The following is an 18,681-nucleotide window of genomic DNA, read 5'->3' as shown; positions in this document are numbered from 1 at the left end:
TTGGGGTTTTACCCTCCATCTCATGAGCTGTTAGAGACAGCAGTAATAGGGGCACCAGGAGGTGCCTCCGGGGCTCTCGGGCTACGTGGATGGCTGATTTCAGGTGCTCTGGGCCTGCCTGGGGCAGAGCCAGGGCCAGGGGCCATGGCCAGGCTGTGCCGTTGGGTTCCGTGCTCAGCGGCATCACCGTTGGCAACCACGGAAGGGTCCCCGGGAGCTCCAGGGACAGCGGCCGGTACCGTTGGCTCTCACTGCGTCTCGAGGCAGCGGCGAGTGCAGCAGGCGAGAGGAAGGCTCTGCTGGACAAGGGTTGGGGCGGCAGGATCGGCAGCCATGGTGAGTTTTGGGGCAGGGGTGAGGGTGCAGGGGCCACCTTGGGCAGAGCAGGTGCCACCACGGGGCTGCAGGGATGTGGCCTGACCTTCCCCTTGAGCTCCCTCTCCCATGCATTCCCAGGGCCCTGCATGTCCTGCCCCTTAGCCCAGGAGCCATCTCCCTCCCAGCCCTGCTGAGCCCCTTCTGTCCCTCTTCCTCCAGACCATCGGTGGAACTCTCACCAAGATCGTGGTGATGCTGGGCGCCTTCTCGTTCCTGTGTAGGAGGGATGACCAGACCGTGAAGGTCACCGAGGAGCTCCTGCGCCAGCACGAGGAGCAGCGCAAGCAGGAGATGGCCATGCTGCAGGAGATGGGGAAGAGGATCCAGGAGGTGCCCGAGATCACCGAGGACAGCCTGTTTCTCTGGGCCATTGAGCAGTGGTGGTTCTGGCCCTCTGTGGAGATTCTTCTGGTGCTCTTTTCTGTCTACAGGTTGCCCAAGCAGGACAGCTCTGCCAACGACAGCTCAGCCTGCGGAGGAGCTCCAGCGGTGCCCACAAGGAAGAGAAGGATGACGAGGAGGAAGAGGATGCGTGCCGTAGCCGACTTCTTTGACAAGCTGGATCAAGTCAGCCTTCCAGATGCCTGTCTGGAGTCGAAGCACGGCAGAAGTCAGAGGAGGGTTTGGAAGGGATGGTCAACGCATCTTCCAAGCCCTTCCCACAAGCGATTTTGGGACAGAGTTGCAGCCAGGGAACACAGTAGTATTCATTCTTAGGCTGTGTGATTTTATGTTCCCAATACCAGATAGTATTTTAGATGGTTAAGAAGTTTTTACTTTAGCTATAGCGTATAAGAATAGTAATGCAATTGTTCATAATTAGGAAGTAGTTCTATTGAAGCAGCAAATGTAATGCTATATAAATATGCTTAGAGTACAATCTAAGGAATAGAGTAGTAATCATTGTTAAATTATATAGGTTACCTTTCCCAATCTAGATTGTATATTAGATGTTTAAGAGTTTTCATTTTAAGTATAGTCTATAAGTGTATTATATAGAACATCTTACTAATATAGGAATATTAGTAAAATTGTTTAAAAATAGGACGTAGAATTTAGAGCTATTAAAGTAAAAAATGTAGCTAACTAAAATACCTAATTAAATGTCCTATGATAGCCACTAAAAGTCTTGTTCATTGTAATGTCCCTAGTACTTTATTAAATTAAACCTTTGTTTTGTTTCAATGTTTGCAAGTTGTAGTTTTTAAAGATGCTAGAATCTGTAAATAAATACATTTCCCTTGTTTCACAAGTGTCGTACTTGATGGAATTTTGTCCCGTACCCAAGCGGTGTAAGACATTTTTATAGGAAACAAAGGAAGCAATACAATTTCTTCCTTGCAGCGACAGCTGGTTTATTGGAAGAGGTGTTCAGCAGTAGCACGCAGAGCCCGTTGTCACGGAGCCGCCCCTCACGCCGTGAAGGGATGCGCTCTCCAAGGGCCCGAGGCTGCGCTCTCCCACCTTTCCCTCGGGCCGGCAGAGCCGCGGCAGCACGAGGCGCGCACTTGTCCGGCTCCTGCCTGAGAGGGGCCGGCTCCGGGCACGTTTCCGACGGCAGCAGCGGCGGCAGCGGCCCGGGAAGCCGCGTTCCCTCAGGCCAGGTGTCGGAGGGTGCCTTTGCCGAGGCCTGCGGGCAGCACGGGCCCAGAGCTGGCTGGGGCCCGTCTGGGGAGAGCGTTTGAGGCCGCGCAGCCCGGCGGCTCCGGAACGGCCGCGCGGCAGCGGCGGAGGCGGCGCGGGGCGGGAGAGGCGGCGGAGGCCGCGCTGAGCCCGCGCCGGCACCGCCGCGGCTCCGGGCGGGCGGGGAGGCTCCCGGCGAGGGGCCGCAGCTCCCGGGCAGTGCCCGAGATTCCCACCTGCGGCCAGAGCTGCTCCACGAGCTCCCGCCCTGCCGGGCTTCTCTTCTGGGCAAAGGCTGAGCCCAGCGGGGTTTGGCCGCCGCTCCCCCTCTGCCTCCCCACAGGCGGGGCCATCGCGGGAGGGGCTTGGGCCGGGCTTGTTCTCCTGGATGCGGGCAGGCTGCCGCGTTCAGCAGCTTTGTACCTGCTGATTATCGCTATTTAATGCCTGCTGCTCTTTCCTTTCCTTTTTCTTTTTTTTTTTTTTTTTTTTTTTTTTTTGTTATTTTTCCCTTGTGCCTACTCACATTCGCCTCTCCTTGTTGATGAAAAAAGATTGGATAAAATTAAAAGGGGAGCAAACCTCTTTTGGAGTGTCCGGCTCTTAAATTAAAGCAAGAGAGTAGATGAAATAATTTGTACTTTTCCCAAGTCCTGCAGTGAAGTCACAGAGTGCTAATATTGAAATGAATGTCTGCTTCCAGCACTAGAAACAGTTTTGGACTTGATACTATAAAATTGTGAGCAACTGCCCCCACAGTGCAATGAAGATGAATTTAAGGTTATAAATAAATATTACAGTATTCCTAGGTATTAATGCCAATCATGAGCAGGACTTTTGGATCAGAATCAGGTTGCACAAAAAGCATTTGCAGCTTCTGCTGCATTTTGGTTAGGACCATCTGCTGGTTTGGCTGGTGAGAAATGCAAATTGATGAATTTGGGTAGGAATTTTTCATAGCCTTTTTTCATGATGGGTAGAAGCTAGATCGTCATGTATAACGTTTGGGAAGGATTGGAGCAAACCTTTTCCACTTTGATGTCCTTTTTTCTCCCCTGTACTATATAATGCCCAACTTCTGCTTATCCTTTCTATGTTAAATGCATTATGTGCTTCTGAGCTATTTTTTATTTTTGGCTGTTGTGGTTTGACACGGAAAGAGAATTTTTTCCGGAAGGAAGAGGTCAATTTAGATATTGTCCAATTAGAGGTGGACACGCCTCTGAGAACACAGAGGGTTAAAAGCAGAATTCCCAGGGGAACTCGCTCTCTTTGGTTCCGATCAGCATGCAGTGTGGGCTCTCCCCTGCCCAGCAACGAGCTGGGCGGGGCAGGGGAAAGCCCCATGGCCTGATAAAGGTAAGGCCGAAGGGTGAAAGGACTGGAACCGGGCTGGCCCCTGCAGATGGAAGGGTGGAAGAAATCTGGGATGTCTCCATTCCCCCCCAGCGGGAAGACAGCGGCAGTTTGTCAGCAATTCCACCGCGAGGAAGGAGGAGCGGGGCGGGGGGGGGGAAAGCTGCAAGGTGCCCAGTCGCGTGGGAGTTGCTGGATGTCTGGGCATCGAGCCGTCCTGGGAGTTTGGACTTTTAACCCTTCCTTGAGAAATGAAAGCTTTGTGAATTTTCCTTTCCCCTCCTCAAATTGAAAGAGAGGAAAGAGGGACACCTTGGACCCTGGGATGTTAGAAGGAGGAATTCTAGGTGGAAGGGGGACAAGGAGTGGCTTTGGCTGGACTTTTCCGTGTTAGCCACAACCTGAACCAATCTTCTCCTCCAAGAGGGACTGTGTTTTGGGAGGATGCCAGTGAGTCAAGAGACCTGCTTCAGCTGGGAAAAAAGACAAAATTGGAGTGAACAGAGAAAAGGTTAGAGGGTTGGTGGTGGCACCCCCTTGTCCTGGAAAGGAAAGAGAAGAGAAGAAGATCTCTGTTCTTGAGCCCTCGGCCCCAGGGGAAAATGGGGGGGACTGTGGTCCCAAACAATGAAAAACTGAACTGTTGTTTTCTCCCCTCTTGGCAGGGCATCCTTGAAAGGAAAAATCCTAAAAGCAGTCTGTCCATCCATGCATTTGGTGGTGAGAGCACTGTGCATGGAAAGGAGAAGGGTCACCATGGCAAACTTTTCCTCCGGGCGGAGCCATGTGTGACATGGAAGCACAGGATGTGGAGCTGTGTTTCCTTGGGGGGTCTGTGGCACAGGAGAGACTCTGTTCCCTCGATGGACTGAGTATTGATTGTTTGGGGGGTGGAAACCTGATTGGGGTCGAGATTGTGTCTCACTGTGGTTTGTTGGAGTTGGGTGGTGGGGGGAGGAATGTTTTGCAAGGTTTTCATTTGATCTTTGTGTGGTTTTTCTTTCCTTCTTTAGTTTTCTCTTTTCTTTTGTAGTAGTAGTTTAATACAGTTTTTTTCTGTTATTATTAAGCTTGGGCCTGCTTTGCTCTGTTCTAGACTCCACTTCACAGCATTCAAGGGAGGGATCACATTTTCATGGGGGCACTGGCATTGTGCCAGTGTCAAACCATGACATTGGAGAATAAGTTAAACAACACAGCACAAAACTCTTGCAGCTATCAGCTATGATTATATCCTTTCTTCATTAGGGGTGAGAGCCAATAATACGTAGCAGATGAGATTGATCCAATGGATTAACGGCCTGCACAAGGGAAAACAAGATATTAAGTATTCACCAAGTTCCTTTTATGGTTGTCAGACTGACCTTAAAAATGTTACCTGTCAAAATGAATGTGTCCTGAAGCATATGAAGATATTTTTTTACACTTCCAGGGAGGGATTAACACACATTTTTGAGGAGCCTGAGAAACGCCTTCAAGTGACCATAGATGGTAAATTAAGGTCCCATTCAGGGGCTATGAAGGAAGGCCTTCCTTCCGTGGATGCTTCCTTCCAGTGCCTGCTGCTTCTGAGCCAGCAGAAACCCCTTTTCCAGCAAAACACGCATTTGCTGCATATAACCTGTGTCCTCCTCTTCCTTTTACAGGGCATGCACTGAGCATGAGGACATCTGCTCCTGTTACCTTTCAACAAGGCAGAAATGTCACATTCTGTGAGTTTAACTCAGCTCAGGCTGGGGCTAAACATTATCTTGGCAACACAATGACCCGCTTCATAAAAGCAAGCTGAGACACTTTCATAATATTGTAGCTAATGACATTTCATCTGACTGTTTCTGCATTTCATTTTTCAGTTACAGATGCAATTTTGTTTACTAGGGTGAGGGTAGGAGTCATCATTTTTAAACTAGGTTCATATTTCTGAAGAGCAGAGCTCTTACATGGTGCTGAACTAGTGATTTTGTTAATATTCCATTTCCAGAGTTTCTTGTTCTTGTTCAGGTTATGCTTTGGAGCACAACCTGAAAAAATCCTTATAAGTAGCTTTAAAAACCTTTAAGTACCAATGTAAACATGGTGAGAAACTCCCTGGGATTTTTTCCAGTTGTTACAAAATGTTATCTTTGGAGATAAATACCGGAAATTTTCCGATAGAATATATGCATGTGTGTTTCTGTACATTGCACCTTGCCTGTATCAGGGGGAAAGAGGCCGCAGTAAAGGGAGTGTTTATAGAGAGCCAATAAATAAGGGCAATTTCAAAGCAACGATTCATTACATTGATATCCAGCAATAATACAATACCATGAGCAATGGGTAGTCCTTAATTGCTGTCAGTCGTTAGCAACAGGTGTCCAGTGGAGGAGTTCTTAAGTTTCCCATAAAATGCCAGTGGAAGGATACCCATGGCCCAGTCCCATACAGGCTGCACTGATAGCCCTTGATGTTCCCACTTGCAGAAATCAGAGGTGAAAGCTCGTCAGCAAGAAAAGCTGGAAATGAAGGAGGATATTTTTGTTTTTTGCGGCCTGCAGTTTTTCGTCTGTCCTTAGTGGTTTCTTTTTCCCACAGCATCTTGTCACAGTTCTTTTCACTTCGTAGTCTTGGAATTCTGGTTTTTGCCAGGCATGCTTCTCCCTTACTTCGCAGGATCACTTTGGTTTGATGAGACACTTTCTGCATTTTCTGCAGGATAAATTTGGTTTTCCTGGACATCCTTCCTGCCTGCTCTTCATGCTTTGTCTTCTGTGCCAATTTTACTGCTTGCGGATGTTTTCCTCTACACTATTTGTGCAGTTGTACCCTAAATATCTGGATGCCCAATTTGCAGTATATGTGTACAAACATACATGTGTATTCATTGATTGATTTATTTGTTAGCTGTGTTACATAAAAGGTTGGTTACTTGGTATTGTTATTCTGATTGTTACTGTGTTACAAGAGCCTTACTGACTCCCCATGGTTCGGTTGTTTTAGTTTTCTGAGGTCTAGGTTGGAGACAAACTAATATTACTGATATTTTAGTCTGGTTTTATTCTAGGGACTCATCATGCCTGTAAGTCTGAAACTTTGGAAAAGTCTGCTTTTTGTTTCTTCCAGTTAATATTTTGTTACTTGATACTTACTGGACAGAAAGAAAAAGATGTTAGATCTTTTTTGTCTTGCTGTTCAGTTAGAATGTCCTTATTTCCTGTCTCTCTTAACCTTTCAGTGTTTTGCTCCACCCTCACTATGCCTAAAAGCATCCCTTCAGTATCTGGATTGTGTAGATTCTAAGTGGAATCAGTGAGATTTTTTTTTCCAGTAATGCTTTGGAATTAAGCCCCCAGCCTTTTTCTTTTGCTTACATTACCTCCTTCCTTTAGGCAGAATTCTCTGCTCAAGAATCTTTAAAGTGTAATTAGGGTCAACTTGTGCCAAAGCTGTATTTGAACAATTAAATTGTGCACGCATACAGGTCTGTAGGTGCTTTGGAATTAAGCCCCCAGCCTTTTTCTTTTGCTTACATTACCTCCTTCCTTTAGGCAGAATTCTCTGCTCAAGAATCTTTAAAGTGTAATTAGGGTCAACTTGTGCCAAAGCTGTATTTGAACAGTTAAATTGTGCACGCATACAGGTCTGTAGGTGCGTGTATATGAATAGAGACAGGGAGTTTGTAATGGTCTAGACCTACACACACCTATATTTACAAACACTGCAGAAATCCCACTGTTCCACGACTGGTTCCTAGTGCTTCCCCGTCACTGTAATTCAGTTGCATCATGTGTCATAATCTTTTCCTCCACAGAGTTTTAGGTCACCTGCATACTTGATCGAGGCACAATACAGCTCTTTCCAGTCTTCATAAATATTAATTATGTTAATTAAATATTAAATCAAATAGTAAATCATAATTAAAGGTAAAATATTAAACATTTACGGAAGGAGATCCAGTGTTGGTGACTCTGAGAGCACATACGCAGACATTTCCTTCTAGTTAATGTTGTGCCATTTATAATTGTTAGGTAATGGTCCAGCAGCCAATGATGTGTTTCAGACGGCTATCTTCATGTTCAAGTGACATCATTCTTTCTCCTTGAAAGAGATTTGTTGAGCTATATTGAAAGCACTGACAACATTTCTGCAGCAAATTTCTGGTTTGGAGAACGATGATTGCAGCACACAAGACCTGAGAATTATTCTGCTCAAAGCTGAGCTTCCTCCGCAGTTCAAAGGCTGCTGGCCCTGGAACTTGGATTTGGAGTAGTTTAGAACATAGTGAAGGAATGTTGTATTTTAACCTAATCATCGCTGGGAAGGGGGAAACTCCCACCTGATTAAACTTTCTGTTCGTGGAATTTCATCCTACTTGTGGCACTGGAGTTTGTATTTTTATTGACAAACTGTCATGAATTTACATTTGAACATGTAAGTTATAGTAGGATGGGAAAAAGTCAGGTCAGTAATGCCCGTACTGTTTATTTTTTCTCTATTTATGCTGTTTGTTTTGAAGTGTTATAATTTTCACATATTTAACTGATTTTCAAATATTCAACAAACCTGTCAGATTATTTTCACTAAATCACCATTCTGAAGAAAAGTGTAAAGAATTCACATTGTTCCAGCATTAGAATCATAGTGTTTGACAAGATATCCTACCTCTTTTATGAGGAGACAGATCTCAAAAGAGGAATTTTTAAGGATCCTTCCTTATAAAATGTTTCAGCAACTGCATTAATTTGTCGTGTTCCTGTGAACAGGTATTGGGAAAAACCCCATAATTACACTTGTGTTCACCATTTGAATCGCAATTTTTATGCCTTAGGTGGCTGTTTCAGAACCTGTTTCCCAATAGTACATTGTAATCAGTTTAATGCATGTTAAAATCTCATTGTTTATTTGGGTACACTTATCAGCTGATGAAATTGCCGCTCATTGAAATTCAGTTGTGAAGTTAGCCATCTTCATCTGCAATCAAGCTGTACAAGCCTTGTTAAAATATTTTATTTATAGTAAAAATATCTGAGAAGAAATAAACAGAAAAAAAATATAAGTGGACAAGAGTGTTACAAAGTAGAAATTTTATGAACCTTGTGCCACACTTTTAAAAGTGATATTTTTGATATCTCCTTTTATGCTTGTTTTTCCAAACATATATGCTCCAAATTGGACCATTGAATATTTGTTTGTTCCTGTAACTTCTATTACATCTTATTGTTTTCCTTCAGTACACTGTTGCTCACTAAGAAATAGTCAAGTTCCCTTTTTAGAATCATTGCTGTATGCAAGTGAAGGAAGGTGGGGAAAAAAGCTTTAAAAATAAAAAAGTCTTGTTTAATGAAAGAGCTGCATGCTAATAACTACTTGGTTAGGGATATAAATGTATTTTTATGTAAGATATATAGATATAGATAGCGATAAACCTACAGAAGCAGAACTACTGAAATACGAAGGGATCCTTTGCACCAGAAGTTCTGCTGTGTGCTCTAGAATTTCCTTGGGGTTTTACCCTCCATCTCATGAGCTGTTAGAGACAGCAGTAATAGGGGCACCAGGAGGTGCCTCCGGGGCTCTCGGGCTACGTGGATGGCTGATTTCAGGTGCTCTGGGCCTGCCTGGGGCAGAGGCAGGGCCAGGGGCCATGGCCAGGCTGTGCCGTTGGGTTCCGTGCTCAGCGGCATCACCGTTGGCAACCACGGAAGGGTCCCCGGGAGCTCCAGGGACAGCGGCCGGTACCGTTGGCTCTCACTGCGTCTCGAGGCAGCGGCGAGTGCAGCAGGCGAGAGGAAGGCTCTGCTGGACAAGGGTTGGGGCGGCAGGATCGGCAGCCATGGTGAGTTTTGGGGCAGGGGTGAGGGTGCAGGGGCCACCTTGGGCAGAGCAGGGGCCACCACGGGGCTGCAGGGATGTGGCCTGACCTTCCCCTTGAGCTCCCTCTCCCATGCATTCCCAGGGCCCTGCATGTCCTGCCCCTTAGCCCAGGAGCCATCTCCCTCCCAGCCCTGCTGAGCCCCTTCTGTCCCTCTTCCTCCAGACCATCGGTGGAACTCTCACCAAGATCGTGGTGATGCTGGGCGCCTTCTCGTTCCTGTGTAGGAGGGATGACCAGACCGTGAAGGTCACCGAGGAGCTCCTGCGCCAGCACGAGGAGCAGCGCAAGCAGGAGATGGCCATGCTGCAGGAGATGGGGAAGAGGATCCAGGAGGTGCCCGAGATCACCGAGGACAGCCTGTTTCTCTGGGCCATTGAGCAGTGGTGGTTCTGGCCCTCTGTGGAGATTCTCCTGGTGCTCTTTTCTGTCTACAGGTTGCCCAAGCAGGACAGCTCTGCCAACGACAGCTCAGCCTGCGGAGGAGCTCCAGCGGTGCCCACAAGGAAGAGAAGGATGACGAGGAGGAAGAGGATGCGTGCCGTAGCCGACTTCTTTGACAAGCTGGATCAAGTCAGCCTTCCAGATGCCTGTCTGGAGTCGAAGCACGGCAGAAGTCAGAGGAGGGTTTGGAAGGGATGGTCAACGCATCTTCCAAGCCCTTCCCACAAGCGATTTTGGGACAGAGTTGCAGCCAGGGAACACAGTAGTATTCATTCTTAGGCTGTGTGATTTTATGTTCCCAATACCAGATAGTATTTTAGATGGTTAAGAAGTTTTTACTTTAGCTATAGCGTATAAGAATAGTAATGCAATTGTTCATAATTAGGAAGTAGTTCTATTGAAGCAGCAAATGTAATGCTATATAAATATGCTTAGAGTACAATCTAAGGAATAGAGTAGTAATCATTGTTAGATTATATAGGTTACCTTTCCCAATCTAGATTGTATATTAGATGTTTAAGAGTTTTCATTTTAAGTATAGTCTATAAGTGTATTATATAGAACATCTTACTAATATAGGAATATTAGTAAAATTGTTTAAAAATAGGACGTAGAATTTAGAGCTATTAAAGTAAAAAATGTAGCTAACTAAAATACCTAATTAAATGTCCTATGATAGCCACTAAAAGTCTTGTTCATTGTAATGTCCCTAGTACTTTATTAAATTAAACCTTTGTTTTGTTTCAATGTTTGCAAGTTGTAGTTTTTAAAGATGCTAGAATCTGTAAATAAATACATTTGCCTTGTTTCACAAGTGTCGTACTTGATGGAATTTTGTCCCGTACCCAAGCGGTGTAAGACATTTTTATAGGAAACAAAGGAAGCAATACAATTTCTTCCTTGCAGCGACAGCTGGTTTATTGGAAGAGGTGTTCAGCAGTAGCACGCAGAGCCCGTTGTCACGGAGCCGCCCCTCACGCCGTGAAGGGATGCGCTCTCCAAGGGCCCGAGGCTGCGCTCTCCCACCTTTCCCTCGGGCCGGCAGAGCCGCGGCAGCACGAGGCGCGCACTTGTCCGGCTCCTGCCTGAGAGGGGCCGGCTCCGGGCACGTTTCCGACGGCAGCAGCGGCGGCAGCGGCCCGGGAAGCCGCGTTCCCTCAGGCCAGGTGTCGGAGGGTGCCTTTGCCGAGGCCTGCGGGCAGCACGGGCCCGGAGCTGGCTGGGGCCCGTCTGGGGAGAGCGTTTGAGGCCGCGCAGCCCGGCGGCTCCGGAACGGCCGCGCGGCAGCGGCGGAGGCGGCGCGGGGCGGGAGAGGCGGCGGAGGCCGCGCTGAGCCCGCGCCGGCACCGCCGCGGCTCCGGGCGGGCGGGGAGGCTCCCGGCGAGGGGCCGCAGCTCCCGGGCAGTGCCCGAGATTCCCACCTGCGGCCAGAGCTGCTCCACGAGCTCCCGCCCTGCCGGGCTTCTCTTCTGGGCAAAGGCTGAGCCCAGCGGGGTTTGGCCGCCGCTCCCCCTCTGCCTCCCCACAGGCGGGGCCATCGCGGGAGGGGCTTGGGCCGGGCTTGTTCTCCTGGATGCGGGCAGGCCGCCGCGTTCAGCAGCTTTGTACCTGCTGATTATCGCTATTTAATGCCTGCTGCTCTTTCCTGTCCTTTCCTTCTTCTTTTTTTTTTGTTTTTTGTTTTTTGTTATTTTTCCCTTGTGCCTACTCACATTCGCCTCTCCTTGTTGATGAAAAAAGATTGGATAAAATTAAAAGGGGAGCAAACCTCTTTTGGAGTGTCCGGCTCTTAAATTAAAGCAAGAGAGCAGATGAAATAATTTGTACTTTTCCCAAGTCCTGCAGTGAAGTCACAGAGTGCTAATATTGAAATGAATGTCTGCTTCCAGCACTAGAAACAGTTTTGGACTTGATACTATAAAATTGTGAGCAACTGTCCCCACAGTGCAATGAAGATGAATTTAAGGTTATAAATAAATATTACAGTATTCCTAGGTATTAATGCCAATCATGAGCAGGACTTTTGGATCAGAATCAGGTTGCACAAAAAGCATTTGCAGCTTCTGCTGCATTTTGGTTAGGACCATCTGCTGGTTTGGCTGGTGAGAAATGCAAATTGATGAATTTGGGTAGGAATTTTTCATAGCCTTTTTTCATGATGGGTAGAAGCTAGATCGTCATGTATAACGTTTGGGGAGGATTGGAGCAAACCTTTTCCACTTTGATGTCCTTTTTTCTCCCCTGTACTATATAATGCCCAACTTCTGCTTATCCTTTCTATGTTAAATGCATTATGTGCTTCTGAGCTATTTTTTATTTTTGGCTGTTGTGGTTTGACACGGAAAGAGAATTTTTTCCGGAAGGAAGAGGTCAATTTAGATATTGTCCAATTAGAGGTGGACACGCCTCTGAGAACACAGAGGGTTAAAAGCAGAATTCCCAGGGGAACTCGCTCTCTTTGGTTCCGGTCAGCGTGCAGTGTGGGCTCTCCCCTGCCCAGCAACGAGCTGGGTGGGGCAGGGGAAAGCCCCATGGCCTGATAAAGGTAAGGCCGAAGGGTGGAAGGACTGGAACCGGGCTGGCCCCTGCAGATGGAAGGGTGGAAGAAATCTGGGATGTCTCCATTCCCCCCCACCAGGAAGACAGCGGCAGTTTGTCAGCAATTCCACCGCGAGGAAGGAGGAGCGGGGTGGGGGGGGAAGCTGCAAGGTGCCCAGTCGCGTGGGAGTTGCTGGATGTCTGGGCATCGAGCCGTCCTGGGAGTTTGGACTTTTAACCCTTCCTTGAGAAATGAAAGCTTTGTGAATTTTCCTTTCCCCTCCTCGAATTGAAAGAGAGGAAAGAGGGACACCTTGGACCCTGCGATGTTAGAAGGAGGAATTCTAGGTGGAAGGGGGACAAGGAGTGGCTTTGGCTGGACTTTTCCGTGTTAGCCACAACCTGAACCAATCTTCTCCTCCAAGAGGGACTGTGTTTTGGGAGGATGCCAGTGAGTCAAGAGACCTGCTTCAGCTGGGAAAAAAGACAAAATTGGAGTGAACAGAGAAAAGGTTAGAGGGTTGGTGGTGGCACCCCCTTGTCCTGGAAAGGAAAGAGAAGAGAAGAAGATCTCTGTTCTTGAGCCCTCGGCCCCAGGGGAAAATGGGGGGGACTGTGGTCCCAAACAATGAAAAACTGAACTGTTGTTTTCTCCCCTCTTGGCAGGGCATCCTTGAAAGGAAAAATCCTAAAAGCAGTCGGTCCATCCATGCATTTGGTGGTGAGAGCACTGTGCATGGAAAGGAGAAGGGTCACCATGGCAAACTTTTCCTCCGGGCGGTGCCATGTGTGACATGGAAGCACAGGATGTGGAGCTGTGTTTCCTTGGGGGGTCTGTGGCACAGGAGAGACTCTGTTCCCTCGATGGACTGAGTATTGATTGTTTGGGGGGTGGAAACCTGATTGGGGTCGAGATTGTGTCTCACTGTGGTTTGTTGGAGTTGGGTGGTGGGGGGAGGAATGTTTTGCAAGGTTTTCATTTGATCTTTGTGTGGTTTTTCTTTCCTTCTTTAGTTTTCTCTTTTCTTTTGTAGTAGTAGTTTAATACAGTTTTTTTCTGTTATTATTAAGCTTGGGCCTGCTTTGCTCTGTTCTAGACTCCACTTCACAGCATTCAAGGGAGGGATCACATTTTCATGGGGGCACTGGCATTGTGCCAGTGTCAAACCATGACATTGGAGAATAAGTTAAACAACACAGCACAAAACTCTTGCAGCTATCAGCTATGATTATATCCTTTCTTCATTAGGGGTGAGAGCCAATAATACGTAGCAGATGAGATTGATCCAATGGATTAACGGCCTGCACAAGGGAAAACAAGATATTAAGTATTCACCAAGTTCCTTTTATGGTTGTCAGACTGACCTTAAAAATGTTACCTGTCAAAATGAATGTGTCCTGAAGCATATGAAGATATTTTTTTACACTTCCAGGGAGGGATTAACACACATTTTTGAGGAGCCTGAGAAACGCCTTCAAGTGACCATAGATGGTAAATTAAGGTCCCATTCAGGGGCTATGAAGGAAGGCCTTCCTTCCGTGGATGCTTCCTTCCAGTGCCTGCTGCTTCTGAGCCAGCAGAAACCCCTTTTCCAGCAAAACACGCATTTGCTGCATATAACCTGTGTCCTCCTCTTCCTTTTACAGGGCATGCACTGAGCATGAGGACATCTGCTCCTGTTACCTTTCAACAAGGCAGAAATGTCACATTCTGTGAGTTTAACTCAGCTCAGGCTGGGGCTAAACATTATCTTGGCAACACAATGACCCGCTTCATAAAAGCAAGCTGAGACACTTTCATAATATTGTAGCTAATGACATTTCATCTGACTGTTTCTGCATTTCATTTTTCAGTTACAGATGCAATTTTGTTTACTAGGGTGAGGGTAGGAGTCATCATTTTTAAACTAGGTTCATATTTCTGAAGAGCAGAGCTCTTACATGGTGCTGAACTAGTGATTTTGTTAATATTCCATTTCCAGAGTTTCTTGTTCTTGTTCAGGTTATGCTTTGGAGCACAACCTGAAAAAATCCTTATAAGTAGCTTTAAAAACCTTTAAGTACCAATGTAAACATGGTGAGAAACTCCCTGGGATTTTTTCCAGTTGTTACAAAATGTTATCTTTGGAGATAAATACCGGAAATTTTCCGATAGAATATATGCATGTGTGTTTCTGTACATTGCACCTTGCCTGTATCAGGGGGAAAGAGGCCGCAGTAAAGGGAGTGTTTATAGAGAGCCAATAAATAAGGGCAATTTCAAAGCAACGATTCATTACATTGATATCCAGCAATAATACAATACCATGAGCAATGGGTAGTCCTTAATTGCTGTCAGTCGTTAGCAACAGGTGTCCAGTGGAGGAGTTCTTAAGTTTCCCATAAAATGCCAGTGGAAGGATACCCATGGCCCAGTCCCATACAGGCTGCACTGATAGCCCTTGATGTTCCCACTTGCAGAAATCAGAGGTGAAAGCTCGTCAGCAAGAAAAGCTGGAAATGAAGGAGGATATTTTTGTTTTTTGCGGCCTGCAGTTTTTCGTCTGTCCTTAGTGGTTTCTTTTTCCCACAGCATCTTGTCACAGTTCTTTTCACTTCGTAGTCTTGGAATTCTGGTTTTTGCCAGGCATGCTTCTCCCTTACTTCGCAGGATCACTTTGGTTTGATGAGACATTTTCTGCAGGATAAATTTGGTTTTCCTGGACATCCTTCCTGCCTGCTCTTCATGCTTTGTCTTCTGTGCCAATTTTACTGCTTGCGGATGTTTTCCTCTACACTATTTGTGCAGTTGTACCCTAAATATCTGGATGCCCAATTTGCAGTATATGTGTACAAACATACATGTGTATTCATTGATTGATTTATTTGTTAGCTGTGTTACATAAAAGGTTGGTTACTTGGTATTGTTATTCTGATTGTTACTGTGTTACAAGAGCCTTACTGACTCCCCATGGTTCGGTTGTTTTAGTTTTCTGAGGTCTAGGTTGGAGACAAACTAATATTACTGATATTTTAGTCTGGTTTTATTCTAGGGACTCATCATGCCTGTAAGTCTGAAACTTTGGAAAAGTCTGCTTTTTGTTTCTTCCAGTTAATATTTTGTTACTTGATACTTACTGGACAGAAAGAAAAAGATGTTAGATCTTTTTTGTCTTGCTGTTCAGTTAGAATGTCCTTATTTCCTGTCTCTCTTAACCTTTCAGTGTTTTGCTCCACCCTCACTATGCCTAAAAGCATCCCTTCAGTATCTGGATTGTGTAGATTCTAAGTGGAATCAGTGAGATTTTTTTTTCCAGTAATGCTTTGGAATTAAGCCCCCAGCCTTTTTCTTTTGCTTACATTACCTCCTTCCTTTAGGCAGAATTCTCTGCTCAAGAATCTTTAAAGTGTAATTAGGGTCAACTTGTGCCAAAGCTGTATTTGAACAATTAAATTGTGCACGCATACAGGTCTGTAGGTGCTTTGGAATTAAGCCCCCAGCCTTTTTCTTTTGCTTACATTACCTCCTTCCTTTAGGCAGAATTCTCTGCTCAAGAATCTTTAAAGTGTAATTAGGGTCAACTTGTGCCAAAGCTGTATTTGAACAGTTAAATTGTGCACGCATACAGGTCTGTAGGTGCGTGTATATGAATAGAGACAGGGAGTTTGTAATGGTCTAGACCTACACACACCTATATTTACAAACACTGCAGAAATCCCACTGTTCCACGACTGGTTCCTAGTGCTTCCCCGTCACTGTAATTCAGTTGCATCATGTGTCATAATCTTTTCCTCCACAGAGTTTTAGGTCACCTGCATACTTGATCGAGGCACAATACAGCTCTTTCCAGTCTTCATAAATATTAATTATGTTAATTAAATATTAAATCAAATAGTAAATCATAATTAAAGGTAAAATATTAAACATTTACGGAAGGAGATCCAGTGTTGGTGACTCTGAGAGCACATACGCAGACATTTCCTTCTAGTTAATGTTGTGCCATTTATAATTGTTAGGTAATGGTCCAGCAGCCAATGATGTGTTTCAGACGGCTATCTTCATGTTCAAGTGACATCATTCTTTCTCCTTGAAAGAGATTTGTTGAGCTATATTGAAAGCACTGACAACATTTCTGCAGCAAATTTCTGGTTTGGAGAACGATGATTGCAGCACACAAGACCTGAGAATTATTCTGCTCAAAGCTGAGCTTCCTCCGCAGTTCAAAGGCTGCTGGCCCTGGAACTTGGATTTGGAGTAGTTTAGAACATAGTGAAGGAATGTTGTATTTTAACCTAATCATCGCTGGGAAGGGGGAAACTCCCACCTGATTAAACTTTCTGTTCGTGGAATTTCATCCTACTTGTGGCACTGGAGTTTGTATTTTTATTGACAAACTGTCATGAATTTACATTTGAACATGTAAGTTATAGTAGGATGGGAAAAAGTCAGGTCAGTAATGCCCGTACTGTTTATTTTTTCTCTATTTATGCTGTTTGTTTTGAAGTGTTATAATTTTCACATATTTAACTGATTTTCAAATATTCAACAAACCTGTCAGATTATTTTCACTAAATCACCATTCTGAAGAAAAGTGTAAAGAATTCACATTGTTCCAGCATTAGAATCATAGTGTTTGACAAGATATCCTACCTCTTTTATGAGGAGACAGATCTCAAAAGAGGAATTTTTAAGGATCCTTCCTTATAAAATGTTTCAGCAACTGCATTAATTTGTCGTGTTCCTGTGAACAGGTATTGGGAAAAACCCCATAATTACACTTGTGTTCACCATTTGAATCGCAATTTTTATGCCTTAGGTGGCTGTTTCAGAACCTGTTTCCCAATAGTACATTATAATCAGTTTAATGCATGTTAAAATCTCATTGTTTATTTGGGTACACTTATCAGCTGATGAAATTGCCGCTCATTGAAATTCAGTTGTGAAGTTAGCCATCTTCATCTGCAATCAAGCTGTACAAGCCTTGTTAAAATATTTTATTTATAGTAAAAATATCTGAGAAGAAATAAACAGAAAAAAAATATAAGTGGACAAGAGTGTTACAAAGTAGAAATTTTATGAACCTTGTGCCACACTTTTAAAAGTGATATTTTTGATATCTCCTTTTATGCTTGTTTTTCCAAACATATATGCTCCAAATTGGACCATTGAATATTTGTTTGTTCCTGTAACTTCTATTACATCTTATTGTTTTCCTTCAGTACACTGTTGCTCACTAAGAAATAGTCAAGTTCCCTTTTTAGAATCATTGCTGTATGCAAGTGAAGGAAGGTGGGGAAAAAAGCTTTAAAAATAAAAAAGTCTTGTTTAATGAAAGAGCTGCATGCTAATAACTGCTTGGTTAGGGATATAAATGTATTTTTATGTAAGATATATAGATATAGATAGCGATAAACCTACAGAAGCAGAACTACTGAAATACGAAGGGATCCTTTGCACCAGAAGTTCTGCTGTGTGCTCTAGAATTTCCTTGGGGTTTTACCCTCCATCTCATGAGCTGTTAGAGACAGCAGTAATAGGGGCACCAGGAGGTGCCTCCGGGGCTCTCGGGCTACGTGGATGGCTGATTTCAGGTGCTCTGGGCCTGCCTGGGGCAGAGCCAGGGCCAGGGGCCATGGCCAGGCTGTGCCGTTGGGTTCCGTGCTCAGCGGCATCACCGTTGGCAACCACGGAAGGGTCCCCGGGAGCTCCAGGGACAGCGGCCGGTACCGTTGGCTCTCACTGCGTCTCGAGGCAGCGGCGAGTGCAGCAGGCGAGAGGAAGGCTCTGCTGGACAAGGGTTGGGGCGGCAGGATCGGCAGCCATGGTGAGTTTTGGGGCAGGGGTGAGGGTGCAGGGGCCACCTTGGGCAGAGCAGGGGCCACCACGGGGCTGCAGGGATGTGGCCTGACCTTCCCCTTGAGCTCCCTCTCCCATGCATTCCCAGGGCCCTGCATGTCCTGCCCCTTAGCCCAGGAGCCATCTCCCTCCCAGCCCTGCTGAGCCCCTTCTGTCCCTCTTCCTCCAGACCATCGGTGGAACTCTCACCAAGATCGTGGTGATGCTGGGCGCCTTCTCGTTCCTGTGTAGGAGGGATGACCAGACCGTGAAGGTCACCGAGGAGCTCCTGCGCCAGCACGAGGAGCAGCGCAAGCAGGAGATGGCCATGCTGCAGGAGATGGGGAAGAGGATCCAGGAGGTGCCCGAGATCACCGAGGACAGCCTGTTTCTCTGGGCCATTGAGCAGTGGTGGTTCTGGCCCTCTGTGGAGATTCTTCTGGTGCTCTTTTCTGTCTACAGGTTGCCCAAGCAGGACAGCTCTGCCAACGACAGCTCAGCCTGCGGAGGAGCTCCAGCGGTGCCCACAAGGAAGAGAAGGATGACGAGGAGGAAGAGGATGCGTGCCGTAGCCGACTTCTTTGACAAGCTGGATCAAGTCAGCCTTCCAGATGCCTGTCTGGAGTCGAAGCACGGCAGAAGTCAGAGGAGGGTTTGGAAGGGATGGTCAACGCATCTT

Source organism: Lonchura striata, chromosome 11 (genome assembly GCF_050655825.1).
Source record: "Lonchura striata isolate lonStrDom1 chromosome 11, ASM5065582v1, whole genome shotgun sequence".
Lineage (NCBI taxonomy): Eukaryota > Metazoa > Chordata > Aves > Passeriformes > Estrildidae > Lonchura > Lonchura striata.
This window is presented reverse-complemented; position numbering follows the sequence as displayed.